This window comes from Pleuronectes platessa, chromosome 11, assembly GCF_947347685.1.
Source record: "Pleuronectes platessa chromosome 11, fPlePla1.1, whole genome shotgun sequence".
Taxonomy (NCBI): domain Eukaryota; kingdom Metazoa; phylum Chordata; class Actinopteri; order Pleuronectiformes; family Pleuronectidae; genus Pleuronectes; species Pleuronectes platessa.
In genome coordinates this window covers 23,526,386-23,549,183 of record NC_070636.1, presented here as the reverse complement: position 1 = coordinate 23,549,183, position 22,798 = coordinate 23,526,386, and the positions used below count along the sequence as shown (strand labels likewise).

The following is a 22,798-nucleotide window of genomic DNA, read 5'->3' as shown; positions in this document are numbered from 1 at the left end:
TTCTAGCAAACATTACTTATCAAAACAGTAAACTTGGAACAGTAATGAACCTGTCTATTTGCTGTAAAATTATACTTCTACCACAATCAGTGGCATTGGTGAGTGCATTGTGTCAGGAGCACAAAATATCTACAACAAAGCCTATAAAATAGGCCCAGTGTCAGGCACTTATTGCAATTGAACATAATGATCAGGGGAGAGCGCGGACGCAGTCCCCCACTACCACAAATTATGCAGTCGAGATTCCCACATTTGGGGAATTCGCAAAGGTCAGCACAACCGAAGTGCAATGGCTGAGCCTCGCCCTGGGTGAACCACCTTCATGATCATGGTTTCTCCCCTGCCAGGTAAGTATGAGTTGGACGCATTGGAGACAGGCCCTTGTTCCTTAGACACAGTTGTTTGGATCATGGTGCCTCCCATGCATATTCACAGAATCCAAAGGCCTTCAGTATCACATCAAACCGTTTTGGTAAAGGACTTGTTGAAGTGAAGCAAACAATTCTGTGAAATGACATCTAATGACTTTATAAATTTTCTTGTCTCCAGCCCTTTTATTCCCCTAGCAAAACAGAGAAAACCTTGATGAAAATCAGCCAGGTAAGCCCTGGCCATCTCTGATAAATCACTACAAAAGCCCATAGACATAACAACTTTGTCTCAGAGACAACAGAAACTGCTCTAAAGTCGGAAAAATCAGCATACAGGCAGTACAAGAATTTCTAGCAAACATTACTTATCAAAACAGTAAACTTGGAACAGTAATGAACCTGTCTATTTGCTGTAAAATTATACTTCTACCACAATCAGTGGCATTGGTGAGTGCATTGTGTCAGGAGCACAAAATATCTACAACAAAGCCTATAAAATAGGCCCAGTGTCAGGCTCTTATTGCAATTGAACATAATGATCAGGGGAGAGCGCGGACGCAGTCCCCCACTACCACAAATTATGCAGTCGAGATTCCCACATTTGGGGAATTCGCACGGGTCAGCACAACCGAAGTGCAATGGCTGAGCCTCGCCCTGGGTGAACCACCTTCATGATCATGGTTTCTCCCCTGCCAGGTAAGTATGAGTTGGACGCATTGGAGACAGGCCCTTGTTCCTTAGACACAGTTGTTTGGCTCATGGTGCCCTCATGCATATTCACAGAATCCAAAGGCCTTCAGTATCACATCAAACCGTTTTGGTAAAGGACTTGTTGAAGTGAAGCAAACAATTCTGTGAAATGACATCTAATGACTTTATAAATTTTCTTGTCTCCAGCCCTTTTATTCCCCTAGCAAAACAGAGAAAACCTTGATGAAAATCAGCCAGGTAAGCCCTGGCCATCTCTGATAAATCACTACAAAAGCCCATAGACATAACAACTTTGTCTCAGAGACAACAGAAACTGCTCTAAAGTCGGAAAAATCAGCATACAGGCAGTACAAGAATTTCTAGCAAACATTACTTATCAAAACAGTAAACTTGGAACAGTAATGAACCTGTCTATTTGCTGTAAAATTATACTTCTACCACAATCAGTGGCATTGGTGAGTGCATTGTGTCAGGAGCACAAAATATCTACAACAAAGCCTATAAAATAGGCCCAGTGTCAGGCTCTTATTGCAATTAAGCATAATGATCAGGGGAGAGCGCGGACGCAGTCCCCCACTACCACAAATTCTGCAGTCGAGATTCCCACATTTGGGGAATTCGCACGGGTCAGCACAACCGAAGTGCAATGGCTGAGCCTCGCCCTGGGTGAACCACCTTCATGATCATGGTTTCTCCCCTGCCAGGTAAGTATGAGTTGGACGCATTGGAGACAGGCCCTTGTTCCTTAGACACAGTTGTTTGGCTCATGGTGCCCTCATGCATATTCAAAGAATCCAAAGGCCTTCAGTATCACATCAAACCGTTTTGGTAAAGGACTTGTTGAAGTGAAGAAAACAATTCTGTGAAATGACATCTAATGACTTTATAAATTTTCTTGTCTCCAGCCCTTTTATTCCCCTAGCAAAACAGAGAAAACCTCGATGAAAATCAGCCAGGTAAGCCCTGGCCATCTCTGATAAATCACTACAAAAGCCCATAGACATAACAACTTTATCTCAGAGACAACAGAAACTGCTCTAAAGTCGGAAAAATCAGCATACAGGCAGTACAAGAATTTCTAGCAAACATTACTTATCAAAACAGTAAACTTGGAACAGTAATGAACCTGTCTATTTGCTGTAAAATTATACTTCTACCACAATCAGTGGCATTGGTGAGTGCATTGTGTCAGGAGCACAAAATATCTACAACAAAGACTATAAAATAGGCCCAGTGTCAGGCTCTTATTGCAATTGAACATAATGATCAGGGGAGAGCGCGGACGCAGTCCCCCACTACCACAAATTATGCAGTCGAGATTCCCACATTTGGGGAATTCGCAAGGGTCAGCACAACCGAAGTGCAATGGCTGAGCCTCGCCCTGGGTGAACCACCTTCATGATCATGGTTTCTCCCCTGCCAGGTAAGTATGAGTTTGACGCATTGGAGACAGGCCCTTGTTCCTTAGACACAGTTGTTTGGCTCATGGTGCCTCCCATGCATATTCACAGAATCCAAAGGCCTTCAGTATCACATCAAACCGTTTTGGTAAAGGACTTGTTGAAGTGAAGCAAACAAATCTGTGAAATGACATCTAATGACTTTATCAATTTTCTTGTCTCCAGCCCTTTTATTCCCCTAGCAAAACAGAGAAAACCTCGATGAAAATCAGCCAGGTAAGCCCTGGCCATCTCTGATAAATCACCACAAAAGCCCAAAGACATAACAACTTTGTCTCAGAGACAACAGAAACTGCTTTAAAGTCGGAAAAATCAGCATACAGGCAGTACAAGAATTTCTAGCAAACATTACCTATCAAAACAGTAAACTTGGAACAGGAGTGAACCCGTATATTTGCTGTAAAAGTATACTTCTACCACAATCAGTGGCATTAGTGAGTGCATTGTGTCGGGAGCACAAAATATCTACAACAAAAACTATAAAATAGGCCCAGTGTCAGGCTCTTATTGCAATTGAACATAATGATCAGGGGAGAGCGCGGACGCAGTCCCCTATACCACAAATTATGCAGTCGAGATTCCCACATTTGGGGAATTCGCAAGGGTCAGCACAACCGAAGTGCAATGGCTGAGCCTCGCCCTGGGTGAACCACCTTCATGATCATGGTTTCTCCCCTGCCAGGTAAGTATGAGTTTGACGCATTGGAGACAGGCCCTTGTTCCTTAGACACAGTTGTTTGGCTCATGGTGCCTCCCATGCATATTCACAGAATCCAAAGGCCTTCAGTATCACATCAAACCGTTTTGGTAAAGGACTTGTTGAAGTGAAGCAAACAAATCTGTGAAATGACATCTAATGACTTTATCAATTTTCTTGTCTCCAGCCCTTTTATTCCCCTAGCAAAACAGAGAAAACCTCGATGAAAATCAGCCAGGTAAGCCCTGGCCATCTCTGATAAATCACTACAAAAGCCCATAGACATAACAACTTTGTCTCAGAGACAACAGAAACTGCTCTAAAGTCGGAAAAATCAGCATACAGGCAGTACAAGAATTTCTAGCAAACATTACTTATCAAAACAGTAAACTTGGAACAGTAATGAACCTGTCTATTTGCTGTAAAATTATACTTCTACCACAATCAGTGGCATTGGTGAGTGCATTGTGTCAGGAGCACAAAATATCTACAACAAAGCCTATAAAATAGGCCCAGTGTCAGGCTCTTATTGCAATTAAGCATAATGATCAGGGGAGAGCGCGGACGCAGTCCCCCACTACCACAAATTCTGCAGTCGAGATTCCCACATTTGGGGAATTCGCACGGGTCAGCACAACCGAAGTGCAATGGCTGAGCCTCGCCCTGGGTGAACCACCTTCATGATCATGGTTTCTCCCCTGCCAGGTAAGTATGAGTTGGACGCATTGGAGACAGGCCCTTGTTCCTTAGACACAGTTGTTTGGCTCATGGTGCCCTCATGCATATTCAAAGAATCCAAAGGCCTTCAGTATCACATCAAACCGTTTTGGTAAAGGACTTGTTGAAGTGAAGAAAACAAGTCTGTGAAATGACATCTAATGACTTTAACAATTTTCTTGTCTCCAGCCCTTTTATTCCCCTAGCAAAACAGAGAAAACCTCGATGAAAATCAGCCAGGTAAGCCCTGGCCATCTCTGATAAATCACCACAAAAGCCCAAAGACATAACAACTTTGTCTCAGAGACAACAGAAACTGCTGTAAAGTCGGAAAAATCAGCATACAGGCAGTACAAGAATTTCTAGCAAACATTACTTATCAAAACAGTAAACTTGGAACAGTAATGAACCTGTCTATTTGCTGTAAAATTATACTTCTACCACAATCAGTGGCATTGGTGAGTGCATTGTGTCAGGAGCACAAAATATCTACAACAAAGCCTATAAAATAGGCCCAGTGTCAGGCTCTTATTGCAATTTAACATAATGATCAGGGGAGAGCGCGGACACAGTCCCCCACTACCACAAATTATGCAGTCGAGATTCCCACATTTGGGGAATTCGCACGGGTCAGCACAACCGAAGTGCAATGGCTGACCCTCGCCCTGGGTGAACCACCTTCATGATCATGGTTTCTCCCCTGCCAGGTAAGTATGAGTTTGACGCATTGGAGACAGGCCCTTGTTCCTTAGACACAGTTGTTTGGCTCATGGTGCCTCCCATGCATATTCACAGAATCCAAAGGCCTTCAGTATCACATCAAACCGTTTTGGTAAAGGACTTGTTGAAGTGAAGCAAACAAATCTGTGAAATGACATCTAATGACTTTCTAAATTTTCTTGTCTCCAGCCCTTTTATTCCCCTAGCAAAACAGAGAAAACCTCGATGAAAATCAGCCAGGTAAGCCCTGGCCATCTCTGATAAATCACCACAAAAGCCCAAAGACATAACAACTTTGTCTCAGAGACAACAGAAACTGCTGTAAAGTCGGAAAAATCAGCATACAGGCAGTACAAGAATTTCTAGCAAACATTACCTATCAAAACAGTAAACTTGGAACAGGAGTGAACCCGTATATTTGCTGTAAAAATATACTTCTACCACAATCAGTGGCATTAGTGAGTGCATTGTGTCGGGAGCACAAAATATCTACAACAAAGACTATAAAATAGGCCCAGTGTCAGGCTCTTATTGCAATTGAACATAATGATCAGGGGAGAGCGCGGACGCAGTCCCCCACTACCACAAATTATGCAGTCGAGATTCCCACATTTGGGGAATTCGCACGGGTCAGCACAACCGAAGTGCAATGGCTGACCCTCGCCCTGGGTGAACCACCTTCATGATCATGGTTTCTCCCCTGCCAGGTAAGTATGAGTTTGACGCATTGGAGACAGGCCCTTGTTCCTTAGACACAGTTGTTTGGCTCATGGTGCCTCCCATGCATATTCACAGAATCCAAAGGCCTTCAGTATCACATCAAACCGTTTTGGTAAAGGACTTGTTGAAGTGAAGCAAACAAATCTGTGAAATGACATCTAATGACTTTATAAATTTTCTTGTCTCCAGCCCTTTTATTCCCCTAGCAAAACAGAGAAAACCTCGATGAAAATCAGCCAGGTAAGCCCTGGCCATCTCTGATAAATCACCACAAAAGCCCAAAGACATAACAACTTTGTCTCAGAGACAACAGAAACTGCTGTAAAGTCGGAAAAATCAGCATACAGGCAGTACAAGAATTTCTAGCAAACATTACCTATCAAAACAGTAAACTTGGAACAGGAGTGAACCCGTATATTTGCTGTAAAAATATACTTCTACCACAATCAGTGGCATTAGTGAGTGCATTGTGTCGGGAGCACAAAATATCTACAACAAAGACTATAAAATAGGCCCAGTGTCAGGCTCTTATTGCAATTGAACATAATGATCAGGGGAGAGCGCGGACGCAGTCCCCCACTACCACAAATTATGCAGTCGAGATTCCCACATTTGGGGAATTCGCAAGGGTCAGCACAACCGAAGTGCAATGGCTGAGCCTCGCCCTGGGTGAACCACCTTCATGATCATGGTTTCTCCCCTGCCAGGTAAGTATGAGTTGGACGCATTGGAGACAGGCCCTTGTTCCTTAGACACAGTTGTTTGGATCATGGTGCCTCCCATGCATATTCACAGAATCCAAAGGCCTTCAGTATCACATCAAACCGTTTTGGTAAAGGACTTGTTGAAGTGAAGCAAACAATTCTGTGAAATGACATCTAATGACTTTATAAATTTTCTTGTCTCCAGCCCTTTTATTCCCCTAGCAAAACAGAGAAAACCTTGATGAAAATCAGCCAGGTAAGCCCTGGCCATCTCTGATAAATCACTACAAAAGCCCATAGACATAACAACTTTGTCTCAGAGACAACAGAAACTGCTCTAAAGTCGGAAAAATCAGCATACAGGCAGTACAAGAATTTCTAGCAAACATTACTTATCAAAACAGTAAACTTGGAACAGTAATGAACCTGTCTATTTGCTGTAAAATTATACTTCTACCACAATCAGTGGCATTGGTGAGTGCATTGTGTCAGGAGCACAAAATATCTACAACAAAGCCTATAAAATAGGCCCAGTGTCAGGCTCTTATTGCAATTGAACATAATGATCAGGGGAGAGCGCGGACGCAGTCCCCCACTACCACAAATTATGCAGTCGAGATTCCCACATTTGGGGAATTCGCACGGGTCAGCACAACCGAAGTGCAATGGCTGAGCCTCGCCCTGGGTGAACCACCTTCATGATCATGGTTTCTCCCCTGCCAGGTAAGTATGAGTTGGACGCATTGGAGACAGGCCCTTGTTCCTTAGACACAGTTGTTTGGCTCATGGTGCCCTCATGCATATTCACAGAATCCAAAGGCCTTCAGTATCACATCAAACCGTTTTGGTAAAGGACTTGTTGAAGTGAAGCAAACAATTCTGTGAAATGACATCTAATGACTTTATAAATTTTCTTGTCTCCAGCCCTTTTATTCCCCTAGCAAAACAGAGAAAACCTTGATGAAAATCAGCCAGGTAAGCCCTGGCCATCTCTGATAAATCACTACAAAAGCCCATAGACATAACAACTTTGTCTCAGAGACAACAGAAACTGCTCTAAAGTCGGAAAAATCAGCATACAGGCAGTACAAGAATTTCTAGCAAACATTACTTATCAAAACAGTAAACTTGGAACAGTAATGAACCTGTCTATTTGCTGTAAAATTATACTTCTACCACAATCAGTGGCATTGGTGAGTGCATTGTGTCAGGAGCACAAAATATCTACAACAAAGCCTATAAAATAGGCCCAGTGTCAGGCTCTTATTGCAATTAAGCATAATGATCAGGGGAGAGCGCGGACGCAGTCCCCCACTACCACAAATTCTGCAGTCGAGATTCCCACATTTGGGGAATTCGCACGGGTCAGCACAACCGAAGTGCAATGGCTGAGCCTCGCCCTGGGTGAACCACCTTCATGATCATGGTTTCTCCCCTGCCAGGTAAGTATGAGTTGGACGCATTGGAGACAGGCCCTTGTTCCTTAGACACAGTTGTTTGGCTCATGGTGCCCTCATGCATATTCAAAGAATCCAAAGGCCTTCAGTATCACATCAAACCGTTTTGGTAAAGGACTTGTTGAAGTGAAGAAAACAATTCTGTGAAATGACATCTAATGACTTTATAAATTTTCTTGTCTCCAGCCCTTTTATTCCCCTAGCAAAACAGAGAAAACCTCGATGAAAATCAGCCAGGTAAGCCCTGGCCATCTCTGATAAATCACTACAAAAGCCCATAGACATAACAACTTTGTCTCAGAGACAACAGAAACTGCTCTAAAGTCGGAAAAATCAGCATACAGGCAGTACAAGAATTTCTAGCAAACATTACTTATCAAAACAGTAAACTTGGAACAGTAATGAACCTGTCTATTTGCTGTAAAATTATACTTCTACCACAATCAGTGGCATTGGTGAGTGCATTGTGTCAGGAGCACAAAATATCTACAACAAAGACTATAAAATAGGCCCAGTGTCAGGCTCTTATTGCAATTGAACATAATGATCAGGGGAGAGCGCGGACGCAGTCCCCCACTACCACAAATTATGCAGTCGAGATTCCCACATTTGGGGAATTCGCAAGGGTCAGCACAACCGAAGTGCAATGGCTGAGCCTCGCCCTGGGTGAACCACCTTCATGATCATGGTTTCTCCCCTGCCAGGTAAGTATGAGTTGGACGCATTGGAGACAGGCCCTTATTCCTTAGACACAGTTGTTTGGATCATGGTGCCTCCCATGCATATTCACAGAATCCAAAGGCCTTCAGTATCACATCAAACCGTTTTGGTAAAGGACTTGTTGAAGTGAAGCAAACAATTCTGTGAAATGACATCTAATGACTTTATAAATTTTCTTGTCTCCAGCCCTTTTATTCCCCTAGCAAAACAGAGAAAACCTTGATGAAAATCAGCCAGGTAAGCCCTGGCCATCTCTGATAAATCACTACAAAAGCCCATAGACATAACAACTTTGTCTCAGAGACAACAGAAACTGCTCTAAAGTCGGAAAAATCAGCATACAGGCAGTACAAGAATTTCTAGCAAAAATTACTTATCAAAACAGTAAACTTGGAACAGTAATGAACCTGTCTATTTGCTGTAAAATTATACTTCTACCACAATCAGTGGCATTGGTGAGTGCATTGTGTCAGGAGCACAAAATATCTACAACAAAGCCTATAAAATAGGCCCAGTGTCAGGCTCTTATTGCAATTAAGCATAATGATCAGGGGAGAGCGCGGACGCAGTCCCCCACTACCACAAATTCTGCAGTCGAGATTCCCACATTTGGGGAATTCGCACGGGTCAGCACAACCGAAGTGCAATGGCTGAGCCTCGCCCTGGGTGAACCACCTTCATGATCATGGTTTCTCCCCTGCCAGGTAAGTATGAGTTGGACGCATTGGAGACAGGCCCTTGTTCCTTAGACACAGTTGTTTGGCTCATGGTGCCCTCATGCATATTCAAAGAATCCAAAGGCCTTCAGTATCACATCAAACCGTTTTGGTAAAGGACTTGTTGAAGTGAAGAAAACAAATCTGTGAAATGACATCTAATGACTTTATCAATTTTCTTGTCTCCAGCCCTTTTATTCCCCTAGCAAAACAGAGAAAACCTCGATGAAAATCAGCCAGGTAAGCCCTGGCCATCTCTGATAAATCACCACAAAAGCCCAAAGACATAACAACTTTGTCTCAGAGACAACAGAAACTGCTTTAAAGTCGGAAAAATCAGCATACAGGCAGTACAAGAATTTCTAGCAAACATTACCTATCAAAACAGTAAACTTGGAACAGGAGTGAACCCGTATATTTGCTGTAAAATTATACTTCTACCACAATCAGTGGCATTAGTGAGTGCATTGTGTCGGGAGCACAAAATATCTACAACAAAAACTATAAAATAGGCCCAGTGTCAGGCTCTTATTGCAATTGAACATAATGATCAGGGGAGAGCGCGGACGCAGTCCCCCACTACCACAAATTATGCAGTCGAGATTCCCACATTTGGGGAATTCGCAGGGGTCAGCACAACCGAAGTGCAATGGCTGAGCCTCGCCCTGGGTGAACCACCTTCATGATCATGGTTTCTCCCCTGCCAGGTAAGTATGAGTTGGACGCATTGGAGACAGGCCCTTGTTCCTTAGACACAGTTGTTTGGATCATGGTGCCTCCCATGCATATTCACAGAATCCAAAGGCCTTCAGTATCACATCAAACCGTTTTCGTAAAGGACTTGTTGAAGTGAAGCAAACAATTCTGTGAAATGACATCTAATGACTTTATAAATTTTCTTGTCTCCAGCCCTTTTATTCCCCTAGCAAAACAGAGAAAACCTCGATGAAAATCAGCCAGGTAAGCCCTGGCCATCTCTGATAAATCACTACAAAAGCCCATAGACATAACAACTTTGTCTCAGAGACAACAGAAACTGCTCTAAAGTCGGAAAAATCAGCATACAGGCAGTACAAGAATTTCTAGCAAACATTACTTATCAAAACAGTAAACTTGGAACAGTAATGAACCTGTCTATTTGCTGTAAAATTATACTTCTACCACAATCAGTGGCATTGGTGAGTGCATTGTGTCAGGAGCACAAAATATCTACAACAAAGCCTATAAAATAGGCCCAGTGTCAGGCACTTATTGCAATTGAACATAATGATCAGGGGAGAGCGCGGACGCAGTCCCCCACTACCACAAATTATGCAGTCGAGATTCCCACATTTGGGGAATTCGCAGGGGTCAGCACAACCGAAGTGCAATGGCTGAGCCTCGCCCTGGGTGAACCACCTTCATGATCATGGTTTCTCCCCTGCCAGGTAAGTATGAGTTGGACGCATTGGAGACAGGCCCTTGTTCCTTAGACACAGTTGTTTGGCTCATGGTGCCCTCATGCATATTCACAGAATCCAAAGGCCTTCAGTATCACATCAAACCGTTTTGGTAAAGGACTTGTTGAAGTGAAGCAAACAATTCTGTGAAATGACATCTAATGACTTTATAAATTTTCTTGTCTCCAGCCCTTTTATTCCCCTAGCAAAACAGAGAAAACCTTGATGAAAATCAGCCAGGTAAGCCCTGGCCATCTCTGATAAATCACTACAAAAGCCCATAGACATAACAACTTTGTCTCAGAGACAACAGAAACTGCTCTAAAGTCGGAAAAATCAGCATACAGGCAGTACAAGAATTTCTAGCAAACATTACTTATCAAAACAGTAAACTTGGAACAGTAATGAACCTGTCTATTTGCTGTAAAATTATACTTCTACCACAATCAGTGGCATTGGTGAGTGCATTGTGTCAGGAGCACAAAATATCTACAACAAAGCCTATAAAATAGGCCCAGTGTCAGGCTCTTATTGCAATTAAGCATAATGATCAGGGGAGAGCGCGGACGCAGTCCCCCACTACCACAAATTATGCAGTAGAGATTCCCACATTTGGGGAATTCGCAAGGGTCAGCACAACCGAAGTGCAATGGCTGAGCCTCGCCCTGGGTGAACCACCTTCATGATCATGGTTTCTCCCCTGCCAGGTAAGTATGAGTTTGACGCATTGGAGACAGGCCCTTGTTCCTTAGACACAGTTGTTTGGCTCATGGTGCCTCCCATGCATATTCACAGAATCCAAAGGCCTTCAGTATCACATCAAACCGTTTTGGTAAAGGACTTGTTGAAGTGAAGCAAACAAATCTGTGAAATGACATCTAATGACTTTATCAATTTTCTTGTCTCCAGCCCTTTTATTCCCCTAGCAAAACAGAGAAAACCTCGATGAAAATCAGCCAGGTAAGCCCTGGCCATCTCTGATAAATCACCACAAAAGCCCAAAGACATAACAACTTTGTCTCAGAGACAACAGAAACTGCTTTAAAGTCGGAAAAATCAGCATACAGGCAGTACAAGAATTTCTAGCAAACATTACCTATCAAAACAGTAAACTTGGAACAGGAGTGAACCCGTATATTTGCTGTAAAATTATACTTCTACCACAATCAGTGGCATTAGTGAGTGCATTGTGTCGGGAGCACAAAATATCTACAACAAAAACTATAAAATAGGCCCAGTGTCAGGCTCTTATTGCAATTGAACATAATGATCAGGGGAGAGCGCGGACGCAGTCCCCCACTACCACAAATTATGCAGTCGAGATTCCCACATTTGGGGAATTCGCAAGGGTCAGCACAACCGAAGTGCAATGGCTGAGCCTCGCCCTGGGTGAACCACCTTCATGATCATGGTTTCTCCCCTGCCAGGTAAGTATGAGTTTGACGCATTGGAGACAGGCCCTTGTTCCTTAGACACAGTTGTTTGACTCATGGTGCCTCCCATGCATATTCACAGAATCCAAAGGCCTTCAGTATCACATCAAACCGTTTTGTTAAAGGACTTGTTGAAGTGAAGCAAACAAATCTGTGAAATGACATCTAATGACTTTATCAATTTTCTTGTCTCCAGCCCTTTTATTCCCCTAGCAAAACAGAGAAAACCTCGATGAAAATCAGCCAGGTAAGCCCTGGCCATCTCTGATAAATCACTACAAAAGCCCATAGACATAACAACTTTGTCTCAGAGACAACAGAAACTGCTCTAAAGTCGGAAAAATCAGCATACAGGCAGTACAAGAATTTCTAGCAAACATTACTTATCAAAACAGTAAACTTGGAACAGTAATGAACCTGTCTATTTGCTGTAAAATTATACTTCTACCACAATCAGTGGCATTGGTGAGTGCATTGTGTCAGGAGCACAAAATATCTACAACAAAGCCTATAAAATAGGCCCAGTGTCAGGCTCTTATTGCAATTAAGCATAATGATCAGGGGAGAGCGCGGACGCAGTCCCCCACTACCACAAATTCTGCAGTCGAGATTCCCACATTTGGGGAATTCGCACGGGTCAGCACAACCGAAGTGCAATGGCTGAGCCTCGCCCTGGGTGAACCACCTTCATGATCATGGTTTCTCCCCTGCCAGGTAAGTATGAGTTGGACGCATTGGAGACAGGCCCTTGTTCCTTAGACACAGTTGTTTGGCTCATGGTGCCCTCATGCATATTCAAAGAATCCAAAGGCCTTCAGTATCACATCAAACCGTTTTGGTAAAGGACTTGTTGAAGTGAAGAAAACAAATCTGTGAAATGACATCTAATGACTTTATCAATTTTCTTGTCTCCAGCCCTTTTATTCCCCTAGCAAAACAGAGAAAACCTCGATGAAAATCAGCCAGGTAAGCCCTGGCCATCTCTGATAAATCACCACAAAAGCCCAAAGACATAACAACTTTGTCTCAGAGACAACAGAAACTGCTGTAAAGTCGGAAAAATCAGCATACAGGCAGTACAAGAATTTCTAGCAAACATTACTTATCAAAACAGTAAACTTGGAACAGTAATGAACCTGTCTATTTGCTGTAAAATTATACTTCTACCACAATCAGTGGCATTGGTGAGTGCATTGTGTCAGGAGCACAAAATATCTACAACAAAGCCTATAAAATAGGCCCAGTGTCAGGCTCTTATTGCAATTTAACATAATGATCAGGGGAGAGCGCGGACAGAGTCCCCCACTACCACAAATTATGCAGTCGAGATTCCCACATTTGGGGAATTCGCACGGGTCAGCACAACCGAAGTGCAATGGCTGACCCTCGCCCTGGGTGAACCACCTTCATGATCATGGTTTCTCCCCTGCCAGGTAAGTATGAGTTTGACGCATTGGAGACAGGCCCTTGTTCCTTAGACACAGTTGTTTGGCTCATGGTGCCTCCCATGCATATTCACAGAATCCAAAGGCCTTCAGTATCACATCAAACCGTTTTGGTAAAGGACTTGTTGAAGTGAAGCAAACAAATCTGTGAAATGACATCTAATGACTTTATAAATTTTCTTGTCTCCAGCCCTTTTATTCCCCTAGCAAAACAGAGAAAACCTCGATGAAAATCAGCCAGGTAAGCCCTGGTCATCTCTGATAAATCACCACAAAAGCCCAAAGACATAACAACTTTGTCTCAGAGACAACAGAAACTGCTGTAAAGTCGGAAAAATCAGCATACAGGCAGTACAAGAATTTCTAGCAAACATTACCTATCAAAACAGTAAACTTGGAACAGGAGTGAACCCGTATATTTGCTGTAAAAATATACTTCTACCACAATCAGTGGCATTAGTGAGTGCATTGTGTCAGGAGCACAAAATATCTACAACAAAAACTATAAAATAGGCCCAGTGTCAGGCTCTTATTGCGATTGAACATAATGATCAGGGGAGAGCGCGGACGCAGTCCCCCACTACCACAAATTTTGCAGTCGAGATTCCCACATTTGGGGAATTCGCAAGGGTCAGCACAACCGAAGTGCAATGGCTGAGCCTCGCCCTGGGTGAACCACCTTCATGATCATGGTTTCTCCCCTGCCAGGTAAGTATGAGTTTGACGCATTGGAGACAGGCCCTTATTCCTTAGACACAGTTGTTTGGATCATGGTGCCTCCCATGCATATTCACAGAATCCAAAGGCCTTCAGTATCACATCAAACCGTTTTGGTAAAGGACTTGTTGAAGTGAAGCAAACAATTCTGTGAAATGACATCTAATGACTTTATAAATTTTCTTGTCTCCAGCCCTTTTATTCCCCTAGCAAAACAGAGAAAACCTTGATGAAAATCAGCCAGGTAAGCCCTGGCCATCTCTGATAAATCACCACAAAAGCCCAAAGACATAACAACTTTGTCTCAGAGACAACAGAAACTGCTGTAAAGTCGGAAAAATCAGCATACAGGCAGTACAAGAATTTCTAGCAAACATTACTTATCAAAACAGTAAACTTGGAACAGTAATGAACCTGTCTATTTGCTGTAAAATTATACTTCTACCACAATCAGTGGCATTGGTGAGTGCATTGTGTCAGGAGCACAAAATATCTACAACAAAGCCTATAAAATAGGCCCAGTGTCAGGCTCTTATTGCAATTAAGCATAATGATCAGGGGAGAGCGCGGACGCAGTCCCCCACTACCACAAATTCTGCAGTCGAGATTCCCACATTTGGGGAATTCGCACGGGTCAGCACAACCGAAGTGCAATGGCTGAGCCTCGCCCTGGGTGAACCACCTTCATGATCATGGTTTCTCCCCTGCCAGGTAAGTATGAGTTGGACGCATTGGAGACAGGCCCTTGTTCCTTAGACACAGTTGTTTGGCTCATGGTGCCCTCATGCATATTCAAAGAATCCAAAGGCCTTCAGTATCACATCAAACCGTTTTGGTAAAGGACTTGTTGAAGTGAAGAAAACAAATCTGTGAAATGACATCTAATGACTTTATCAATTTTCTTGTCTCCAGCCCTTTTATTCCCCTAGCAAAACAGAGAAAACCTCGATGAAAATCAGCCAGGTAAGCCCTGGCCATCTCTGATAAATCACCACAAAAGCCCAAAGACATAACAACTTTGTCTCAGAGACAACAGAAACTGCTGTAAAGTCGGAAAAATCAGCATACAGGCAGTACAAGAATTTCTAGCAAACATTACTTATCAAAACAGTAAACTTGGAACAGTAATGAACCTGTCTATTTGCTGTAAAATTATACTTCTACCACAATCAGTGGCATTGGTGAGTGCATTGTGTCAGGAGCACAAAATATCTACAACAAAGCCTATAAAATAGGCCCAGTGTCAGGCTCTTATTGCAATTTAACATAATAATCAGGGGAGAGCGCGGACACAGTCCCCCACTACCACAAATTATGCAGTCGAGATTCCCACATTTGGGGAATTCGCACGGGTCAGCACAACCGAAGTGCAATGGCTGACCCTCGCCCTGGGTGAACCACCTTCATGATCATGGTTTCTCCCCTGCCAGGTAAGTATGAGTTTGACGCATTGGAGACAGGCCCTTGTTCCTTAGACACAGTTGTTTGGCTCATGGTGCCTCCCATGCATATTCACAGAATCCAAAGGCCTTCAGTATCACATCAAACCGTTTTGGTAAAGGACTTGTTGAAGTGAAGCAAACAAATCTGTGAAATGACATCTAATGACTTTATCAATTTTCTTGTCTCCAGCCCTTTTATTCCCCTAGCAAAACAGAGAAAACCTCGATGAAAATTAGCCAGGTAAGCCCTGGCCATCTCTGATAAATCACCACAAAAGCCCAAAGACATAACAACTTTGTCTCAGAGACAACAGAAACTGCTTTAAAGTCGGAAAAATCAGCATACAGGCAGTACAAGAATTTCTAGCAAACATTACCTATCAAAACAGTAAACTTGGAACAGGAGTGAACCCGTATATTTGCTGTAAAATTATACTTCTACCACAATCAGTGGCATTAGTGAGTGCATTGTGTCGGGAGCACAAAATATCTACAACAAAAACTATAAAATAGGCCCAGTGTCAGGCTCTTATTGCAATTGAACATAATGATCAGGGGAGAGCGCGGACGCAGTCCCCCACTACCACAAATTATGCAGTCGAGATTCCCACATTTGGGGAATTCGCAGGGGTCAGCACAACCGAAGTGCAATGGCTGAGCCTCGCCCTGGGTGAACCACCTTCATGATCATGGTTTCTCCCCTGCCAGGTAAGTATGAGTTGGACGCATTGGAGACAGGCCCTTGTTCCTTAGACACAGTTGTTTGGATCATGGTGCCTCCCATGCATATTCACAGAATCCAAAGGCCTTCAGTATCACATCAAACCGTTTTCGTAAAGGACTTGTTGAAGTGAAGCAAACAATTCTGTGAAATGACATCTAATGACTTTATAAATTTTCTTGTCTCCAGCCCTTTTATTCCCTTAGCAAAACAGAGAAAACCTCGATGAAAATCAGCCAGGTAAGCCCTGGCCATCTCTGATAAATCACTACAAAAGCCCATAGACATAACAACTTTGTCTCAGAGACAACAGAAATGATCTAAAGTCGGAAAAATCAGCATACAGGCAGTACAAGAATTTCTAGCAAACATTACTTATCAAAACAGTAAACTTGGAACAGTAATGAACCTGTCTATTTGCTGTAAAATTATACTTCTACCACAATCAGTGGCATTGGTGAGTGCATTGTGTCAGGAGCACAAAATATCTACAACAAAGCCTATAAAATAGGCCCAGTGTCAGGCTCTTATTGCAATTAAGCATAATGATCAGGGGAGAGCGCGGACGCAGTCCCCCACTACCACAAATTCTGCAGTCGAGATTCCCACATTTGGGGAATTCGCACGGGTCAGCACAACCGAAGTGCAATGGCTGAGCCTCGCCCTGGGTGAACCACCTTCATGATCATGGTTTCTCCCCTGCCAGGTAAGTATGAGTTGGACGCATTGGAGACAGGCCCTTGTTCCTTAGACACAGTTGTTTGGCTCATGGTGCCCTCATGCATATTCAAAGAATCCAAAGGCCTTCAGTATCACATCAAACCGTTTTGGTAAAGGACTTGTTGAAGTGAAGAAAACAAATCTGTGAAATGACATCTAATGACTTTATCAATTTTCTTGTCTCCAGCCCTTTTATTCCCCTAGCAAAACAGAGAAAACCTCGATGAAAATCAGCCAGGTAAGCCCTGGCCATCTCTGATAAATCACCACAAAAGCCCAAAGACATAACAACTTTGTCTCAGAGACAACAGAAACTGCTGTAAAGTCGGAAAAATCAGCATACAGGCAGTACAAGAATTTCTAGCAAACATTACTTATCAAAACAGTAAACTTGGAACAGTAATGAACCTGTCTATTTGCTGTAAAATTATACTTCTACCACAATCAGTGGCATTGGTGAGTGCATTGTGTCAGGAGCACAAAATATCTACAACAAAGCCTATAAAATAGGCCCAGTGTCAGGCTCTTATTGCAATTTAACATAATGATCAGGGGAGAGCGCGGACACAGTCCCCCACTACCACAAATTATGCAGTCGAGATTCCCACATTTGGGGAATTCGCACGGGTCAGCACAACCGAAGTGCAATGGCTGACCCTCGCCCTGGGTGAACCACCTTCATGATCATGGTTTCTCCCCTGCCAGGTAAGTATGAGTTTGACGCATTGGAGACAGGCCCTTGTTCCTTAGACACAGTTGTTTGGCTCATGGTGCCTCCCATGCATATTCACAGAATCCAAAGGCCTTCAGTATCACATCAAACCGTTTTGGTAAAGGACTTGTTGAAGTGAAGCAAACAAATCTGTGAAATGACATCTAATGACTTTATAAATTTTCTTGTCTCCAGCCCTTTTATTCCCCTAGCAAAACAGAGAAAACCTCGATGAAAATCAGCCAGGTAAGCCCTGGCCATCTCTGATAAATCACCACAAAAGCCCAAAGACATAACAACTTTGTCTCAGAGACAACAGAAACTGCTGTAAAGTCGGAAAAATCAGCATACAGGCAGTACAAGAATTTCTAGCAAACATTACCTATCAAAACAGTAAACTTGGAACAGGAGTGAACCCGTATATTTGCTGTAAAAATATACTTCTACCACAATCAGTGGCATTAGTGAGTGCATTGTGTCGGGAGCACAAAATATCTACAACAAAAACTATAAAATAGGCCCAGTGTCAGGCTCTTATTGCGATTGAACATAATGATCAGGGGAGAGCGCGGACGCAGTCCCCCACTACCACAAATTTTGCAGTCGAGATTCCCACATTTGGGGAATTCGCAAGGGTCAGCACAACCGAAGTGCAATGGCTGAGCCTCGCCCTGGGTGAACCACCTTCATGATCATGGTTTCTCCCCTGCCAGGTAAGTATGAGTTTGACGCATTGGAGACAGGCCCTTATTCCTTAGACACAGTTGTTTGGATCATGGTGCCTCCCATGCATATTCACAGAATCCAAAGGCCTTCAGTATCACATCAAACCGTTTTGGTAAAGGACTTGTTGAAGTGAAGCAAACAATTCTGTGAAATGACATCTAATGACTTTATAAATTTTCTTGTCTCCAGCCCTTTTATTCCCCTAGCAAAACAGAGAAAACCTTGATGAAAATCAGCCAGGTAAGCCCTGGCCATCTCTGATAAATCACCACAAAAGCCCAAAGACATAACAACTTTGTCTCAGAGACAACAGAAACTGCTGTAAAGTCGGAAAAATCAGCATACAGGCAGTACAAGAATTTCTAGCAAACATTACCTATCAAAACAGTAAACTTGGAACAGGAGTGAACCCGTATATTTGCTGTAAAAATATACTTCTACCACAATCAGTGGCATTAGTGAGTGCATTGTGTCGGGAGCACAAAATATCTACAACAAAGACTATAAAATAGGCCCAGTGTCAGGCTCTTATTGCAATTGAACATAATGATCAGGGGAGAGCGCGGACGCAGTCCCCCACTACCACAAATTATGCAGTCGAGATTCCCACATTTGGGGAATTCGCAAGGGTCAGCACAACCGAAGTGCAATGGCTGAGCCTCGCCCTGGGTGAACCACCTTCATGATCATGGTTTCTCCCCTGCCAGGTAAGTATGAGTTTGACGCATTGGAGACAGGCCCTTGTTCCTTAGACACAGTTGTTTGACTCATGGTGCCTCCCATGCATATTCACAGAATCCAAAGGCCTTCAGTATCACATCAAACCGTTTTGGTAAAGGACTTGTTGAAGTGAAGCAAACAAATCTGTGAAATGACATCTAATGACTTTATCAATTTTCTTGTCTCCAGCCCTTTTATTCCCCTAGCAAAACAGAGAAAACCTCGATGAAAATCAGCCAGGTAAGCCCTGGCCATCTCTGATAAATCACTACAAAAGCCCATAGACATAACAACTTTGTCTCAGAGACAACAGAAACTGCTCTAAAGTCGGAAAAATCAGCATACAGGCAGTACAAGAATTTCTAGCAAACATTACTTATCAAAACAGTAAACTTGGAACAGTAATGAACCTGTCTATTTGCTGTAAAATTATACTTCTACCACAATCAGTGGCATTGGTGAGTGCATTGTGTCAGGAGCACAAAATATCTACAACAAAGCCTATAAAATAGGCCCAGTGTCAGGCTCTTATTGCAATTAAGCATAATGATCAGGGGAGAGCGCGGACGCAGTCCCCCACTACCACAAATTCTGCAGTCGAGATTCCCACATTTGGGGAATTCGCACGGGTCAGCACAACCGAAGTGCAATGGCTGAGCCTCGCCCTGGGTGAACCACCTTCATGATCATGGTTTCTCCCCTGCCAGGTAAGTATGAGTTGGACGCATTGGAGACAGGCCCTTGTTCCTTAGACACAGTTGTTTGGCTCATGGTGCCCTCATGCATATTCAAAGAATCCAAAGGCCTTCAGTATCACATCAAACCGTTTTGGTAAAGGACTTGTTGAAGTGAAGAAAACAAATCTGTGAAATGACATCTAATGACTTTATCAATTTTCTTGTCTCCAGCCCTTTTATTCCCCTAGCAAAACAGAGAAAACCTCGATGAAAATCAGCCAGGTAAGCCCTGGCCATCTCTGATAAATCACCACAAAAGCCCAAAGACATAACAACTTTGTCTCAGAGACAACAGAAACTGCTGTAAAGTCGGAAAAATCAGCATACAGGCAGTACAAGAATTTCTAGCAAACATTACTTATCAAAACAGTAAACTTGGAACAGTAATGAACCTGTCTATTTGCTGTAAAATTATACTTCTACCACAATCAGTGGCATTGGTGAGTGCATTGTGTCAGGAGCACAAAATATCTACAACAAAGCCTATAAAATAGGCCCAGTGTCAGGCTCTTATTGCAATTTAACATAATGATCAGGGGAGAGCGCGGACAGAGTCCCCCACTACCACAAATTATGCAGTCGAGATTCCCACATTTGGGGAATTCGCACGGGTCAGCACAACCGAAGTGCAATGGCTGACCCTCGCCCTGGGTGAACCACCTTCATGATCATGGTTTCTCCCCTGCCAGGTAAGTATGAGTTTGACGCATTGGAGACAGGCCCTTGTTCCTTAGACACAGTTGTTTGGCTCATGGTGCCTCCCATGCATATTCACAGAATCCAAAGGCCTTCAGTATCACATCAAACCGTTTTGGTAAAGGACTTGTTGAAGTGAAGCAAACAAATCTGTGAAATGACATCTAATGACTTTATAAATTTTCTTGTCTCCAGCCCTTTTATTCCCCTAGCAAAACAGAGAAAACCTCGATGAAAATCAGCCAGGTAAGCCCTGGTCATCTCTGATAAATCACCACAAAAGCCCAAAGACATAACAACTTTGTCTCAGAGACAACAGAAACTGCTGTAAAGTCGGAAAAATCAGCATACAGGCAGTACAAGAATTTCTAGCAAACATTACCTATCAAAACAGTAAACTTGGAACAGGAGTGAACCCGTATATTTGCTGTAAAAATATACTTCTACCACAATCAGTGGCATTAGTGAGTGCATTGTGTCGGGAGCACAAAATATCTACAACAAAAACTATAAAATAGGCCCAGTGTCAGGCTCTTATTGCGATTGAACATAATGATCAGGGGAGAGTGCGGACGCAGTCCCCCACTACCACAAATTTTGCAGTCGAGATTCCCACATTTGGGGAATTCGCAAGGGTCAGCACAACCGAAGTGCAATGGCTGAGCCTCGCCCTGGGTGAACCACCTTCATGATCATGGTTTCTCCCCTGCCAGGTAAGTATGAGTTTGACGCATTGGAGACAGGCCCTTATTCCTTAGACACAGTTGTTTGGATCATGGTGCCTCCCATGCATATTCACAGAATCCAAAGGCCTTCAGTATCACATCAAACCGTTTTGGTAAAGGACTTGTTGAAGTGAAGCAAACAATTCTGTGAAATGACATCTAATGACTTTATAAATTTTCTTGTCTCCAGCCCTTTTATTCCCCTAGCAAAACAGAGAAAACCTTGATGAAAATCAGCCAGGTAAGCCCTGGCCATCTCTGATAAATCACCACAAAAGCCCAAAGACATAACAACTTTGTCTCAGAGACAACAGAAACTGCTGTAAAGTCGGAAAAATCAGCATACAGGCAGTACAAGAATTTCTAGCAAACATTACTTATCAAAACAGTAAACTTGGAACAGTAATGAACCTGTCTATTTGCTGTAAAATTATACTTCTACCACAATCAGTGGCATTGGTGAGTGCATTGTGTCAGGAGCACAAAATATCTACAACAAAGCCTATAAAATAGGCCCAGTGTCAGGCTCTTATTGCAATTAAGCATAATGATCAGGGGAGAGCGCGGACGCAGTCCCCCACTACCACAAATTCTGCAGTCGAGATTCCCACATTTGGGGAATTCGCACGGGTCAGCACAACCGAAGTGCAATGGCTGAGCCTCGCCCTGGGTGAACCACCTTCATGATCATGGTTTCTCCCCTGCCAGGTAAGTATGAGTTGGACGCATTGGAGACAGGCCCTTGTTCCTTAGACACAGTTGTTTGGCTCATGGTGCCCTCATGCATATTCAAAGAATCCAAAGGCCTTCAGTATCACATCAAACCGTTTTGGTAAAGGACTTGTTGAAGTGAAGAAAACAAATCTGTGAAATGACATCTAATGACTTTATCAATTTTCTTGTCTCCAGCCCTTTTATTCCCCTAGCAAAACAGAGAAAACCTCGATGAAAATCAGCCAGGTAAGCCCTGGCCATCTCTGATAAATCACCACAAAAGCCCAAAGACATAACAACTTTGTCTCAGAGACAACAGAAACTGCTGTAAAGTCGGAAAAATCAGCATACAGGCAGTACAAGAATTTCTAGCAAACATTACTTATCAAAACAGTAAACTTGGAACAGTAATGAACCTGTCTATTTGCTGTAAAATTATACTTCTACCACAATCAGTGGCATTGGTGAGTGCATTGTGTCAGGAGCACAAAATATCTACAACAAAGCCTATAAAATAGGCCCAGTGTCAGGCTCTTATTGCAATTTAACATAATGATCAGGGGAGAGCGCGGACACAGTCCCCCACTACCACAAATTATGCAGTCGAGATTCCCACATTTGGGGAATTCGCACGGGTCAGCACAACCGAAGTGCAATGGCTGACCCTCGCCCTGGGTGAACCACCTTCATGATCATGGTTTCTCCCCTGCCAGGTAAGTATGAGTTTGACGCATTGGAGACAGGCCCTTGTTCCTTAGACACAGTTGTTTGGCTCATGGTGCCTCCCATGCATATTCACAGAATCCAAAGGCCTTCAGTATCACATCAAACCGTTTTGGTAAAGGACTTGTTGAAGTG

General features: G+C 43.2%; 32 non-coding genes across 32 annotated transcripts; all 32 read right to left on the bottom strand.

The window, feature by feature from the left end:
- Nucleotides 1–191: 191 nt before the first annotated feature.
- LOC128452522 (U1 spliceosomal RNA) lies at nucleotides 192–355 on the bottom strand. Its single transcript, XR_008341015.1, has one exon. It is a non-coding gene; the product is annotated as a U1 spliceosomal RNA (small nuclear RNA).
- Nucleotides 356–911: 556 nt separating this feature from the next.
- LOC128452634 (U1 spliceosomal RNA) lies at nucleotides 912–1,075 on the bottom strand. Its single transcript, XR_008341123.1, has one exon. It is a non-coding gene; the product is annotated as a U1 spliceosomal RNA (small nuclear RNA).
- A 555-nt stretch (nucleotides 1,076–1,630) lies between these two features.
- On the bottom strand, nucleotides 1,631–1,794 carry LOC128452717 (U1 spliceosomal RNA). Its single transcript, XR_008341204.1, has one exon. It is a non-coding gene; the product is annotated as a U1 spliceosomal RNA (small nuclear RNA).
- A 555-nt stretch (nucleotides 1,795–2,349) lies between these two features.
- On the bottom strand, nucleotides 2,350–2,513 carry LOC128451790 (U1 spliceosomal RNA). Its single transcript, XR_008340320.1, has one exon. It is a non-coding gene; the product is annotated as a U1 spliceosomal RNA (small nuclear RNA).
- Nucleotides 2,514–3,069: 556 nt separating this feature from the next.
- LOC128452656 (U1 spliceosomal RNA) lies at nucleotides 3,070–3,232 on the bottom strand. Its single transcript, XR_008341145.1, has one exon. It is a non-coding gene; the product is annotated as a U1 spliceosomal RNA (small nuclear RNA).
- A 556-nt stretch (nucleotides 3,233–3,788) lies between these two features.
- LOC128452716 (U1 spliceosomal RNA) lies at nucleotides 3,789–3,952 on the bottom strand. Its single transcript, XR_008341203.1, has one exon. It is a non-coding gene; the product is annotated as a U1 spliceosomal RNA (small nuclear RNA).
- Nucleotides 3,953–4,507: 555 nt separating this feature from the next.
- Nucleotides 4,508–4,671, bottom strand: LOC128452783 (U1 spliceosomal RNA). The gene has a single exon (XR_008341270.1). It is a non-coding gene; the product is annotated as a U1 spliceosomal RNA (small nuclear RNA).
- A 556-nt stretch (nucleotides 4,672–5,227) lies between these two features.
- LOC128452660 (U1 spliceosomal RNA) lies at nucleotides 5,228–5,391 on the bottom strand. The gene has a single exon (XR_008341149.1). It is a non-coding gene; the product is annotated as a U1 spliceosomal RNA (small nuclear RNA).
- Nucleotides 5,392–5,947: 556 nt separating this feature from the next.
- Nucleotides 5,948–6,111, bottom strand: LOC128451778 (U1 spliceosomal RNA). Its single transcript, XR_008340309.1, has one exon. It is a non-coding gene; the product is annotated as a U1 spliceosomal RNA (small nuclear RNA).
- A 556-nt stretch (nucleotides 6,112–6,667) lies between these two features.
- Nucleotides 6,668–6,831, bottom strand: LOC128452633 (U1 spliceosomal RNA). The gene has a single exon (XR_008341122.1). It is a non-coding gene; the product is annotated as a U1 spliceosomal RNA (small nuclear RNA).
- Nucleotides 6,832–7,386: 555 nt separating this feature from the next.
- LOC128452715 (U1 spliceosomal RNA) lies at nucleotides 7,387–7,550 on the bottom strand. Its single transcript, XR_008341202.1, has one exon. It is a non-coding gene; the product is annotated as a U1 spliceosomal RNA (small nuclear RNA).
- A 555-nt stretch (nucleotides 7,551–8,105) lies between these two features.
- On the bottom strand, nucleotides 8,106–8,269 carry LOC128451766 (U1 spliceosomal RNA). The gene has a single exon (XR_008340298.1). It is a non-coding gene; the product is annotated as a U1 spliceosomal RNA (small nuclear RNA).
- Nucleotides 8,270–8,825: 556 nt separating this feature from the next.
- Nucleotides 8,826–8,989, bottom strand: LOC128452714 (U1 spliceosomal RNA). The gene has a single exon (XR_008341201.1). It is a non-coding gene; the product is annotated as a U1 spliceosomal RNA (small nuclear RNA).
- A 555-nt stretch (nucleotides 8,990–9,544) lies between these two features.
- Nucleotides 9,545–9,708, bottom strand: LOC128452562 (U1 spliceosomal RNA). The gene has a single exon (XR_008341053.1). It is a non-coding gene; the product is annotated as a U1 spliceosomal RNA (small nuclear RNA).
- A 556-nt stretch (nucleotides 9,709–10,264) lies between these two features.
- Nucleotides 10,265–10,428, bottom strand: LOC128452459 (U1 spliceosomal RNA). Its single transcript, XR_008340954.1, has one exon. It is a non-coding gene; the product is annotated as a U1 spliceosomal RNA (small nuclear RNA).
- Nucleotides 10,429–10,983: 555 nt separating this feature from the next.
- Nucleotides 10,984–11,147, bottom strand: LOC128452657 (U1 spliceosomal RNA). The gene has a single exon (XR_008341146.1). It is a non-coding gene; the product is annotated as a U1 spliceosomal RNA (small nuclear RNA).
- A 556-nt stretch (nucleotides 11,148–11,703) lies between these two features.
- Nucleotides 11,704–11,867, bottom strand: LOC128451754 (U1 spliceosomal RNA). The gene has a single exon (XR_008340286.1). It is a non-coding gene; the product is annotated as a U1 spliceosomal RNA (small nuclear RNA).
- A 556-nt stretch (nucleotides 11,868–12,423) lies between these two features.
- Nucleotides 12,424–12,587, bottom strand: LOC128452713 (U1 spliceosomal RNA). Its single transcript, XR_008341200.1, has one exon. It is a non-coding gene; the product is annotated as a U1 spliceosomal RNA (small nuclear RNA).
- Nucleotides 12,588–13,142: 555 nt separating this feature from the next.
- LOC128452798 (U1 spliceosomal RNA) lies at nucleotides 13,143–13,306 on the bottom strand. The gene has a single exon (XR_008341284.1). It is a non-coding gene; the product is annotated as a U1 spliceosomal RNA (small nuclear RNA).
- A 556-nt stretch (nucleotides 13,307–13,862) lies between these two features.
- Nucleotides 13,863–14,026, bottom strand: LOC128452466 (U1 spliceosomal RNA). Its single transcript, XR_008340960.1, has one exon. It is a non-coding gene; the product is annotated as a U1 spliceosomal RNA (small nuclear RNA).
- Nucleotides 14,027–14,582: 556 nt separating this feature from the next.
- Nucleotides 14,583–14,746, bottom strand: LOC128452711 (U1 spliceosomal RNA). The gene has a single exon (XR_008341199.1). It is a non-coding gene; the product is annotated as a U1 spliceosomal RNA (small nuclear RNA).
- Nucleotides 14,747–15,301: 555 nt separating this feature from the next.
- Nucleotides 15,302–15,465, bottom strand: LOC128452782 (U1 spliceosomal RNA). The gene has a single exon (XR_008341269.1). It is a non-coding gene; the product is annotated as a U1 spliceosomal RNA (small nuclear RNA).
- A 556-nt stretch (nucleotides 15,466–16,021) lies between these two features.
- On the bottom strand, nucleotides 16,022–16,185 carry LOC128452345 (U1 spliceosomal RNA). The gene has a single exon (XR_008340842.1). It is a non-coding gene; the product is annotated as a U1 spliceosomal RNA (small nuclear RNA).
- Nucleotides 16,186–16,740: 555 nt separating this feature from the next.
- On the bottom strand, nucleotides 16,741–16,904 carry LOC128452709 (U1 spliceosomal RNA). The gene has a single exon (XR_008341197.1). It is a non-coding gene; the product is annotated as a U1 spliceosomal RNA (small nuclear RNA).
- Nucleotides 16,905–17,459: 555 nt separating this feature from the next.
- LOC128452781 (U1 spliceosomal RNA) lies at nucleotides 17,460–17,623 on the bottom strand. The gene has a single exon (XR_008341268.1). It is a non-coding gene; the product is annotated as a U1 spliceosomal RNA (small nuclear RNA).
- Nucleotides 17,624–18,179: 556 nt separating this feature from the next.
- On the bottom strand, nucleotides 18,180–18,343 carry LOC128452453 (U1 spliceosomal RNA). The gene has a single exon (XR_008340948.1). It is a non-coding gene; the product is annotated as a U1 spliceosomal RNA (small nuclear RNA).
- A 556-nt stretch (nucleotides 18,344–18,899) lies between these two features.
- Nucleotides 18,900–19,063, bottom strand: LOC128451742 (U1 spliceosomal RNA). The gene has a single exon (XR_008340275.1). It is a non-coding gene; the product is annotated as a U1 spliceosomal RNA (small nuclear RNA).
- Nucleotides 19,064–19,619: 556 nt separating this feature from the next.
- Nucleotides 19,620–19,783, bottom strand: LOC128452708 (U1 spliceosomal RNA). Its single transcript, XR_008341196.1, has one exon. It is a non-coding gene; the product is annotated as a U1 spliceosomal RNA (small nuclear RNA).
- Nucleotides 19,784–20,338: 555 nt separating this feature from the next.
- LOC128452797 (U1 spliceosomal RNA) lies at nucleotides 20,339–20,502 on the bottom strand. Its single transcript, XR_008341283.1, has one exon. It is a non-coding gene; the product is annotated as a U1 spliceosomal RNA (small nuclear RNA).
- Nucleotides 20,503–21,058: 556 nt separating this feature from the next.
- Nucleotides 21,059–21,222, bottom strand: LOC128452751 (U1 spliceosomal RNA). The gene has a single exon (XR_008341238.1). It is a non-coding gene; the product is annotated as a U1 spliceosomal RNA (small nuclear RNA).
- Nucleotides 21,223–21,778: 556 nt separating this feature from the next.
- LOC128452707 (U1 spliceosomal RNA) lies at nucleotides 21,779–21,942 on the bottom strand. Its single transcript, XR_008341195.1, has one exon. It is a non-coding gene; the product is annotated as a U1 spliceosomal RNA (small nuclear RNA).
- Nucleotides 21,943–22,497: 555 nt separating this feature from the next.
- LOC128452780 (U1 spliceosomal RNA) lies at nucleotides 22,498–22,661 on the bottom strand. Its single transcript, XR_008341267.1, has one exon. It is a non-coding gene; the product is annotated as a U1 spliceosomal RNA (small nuclear RNA).
- Between the last annotated feature and the right edge of the window lie 137 nt (nucleotides 22,662–22,798).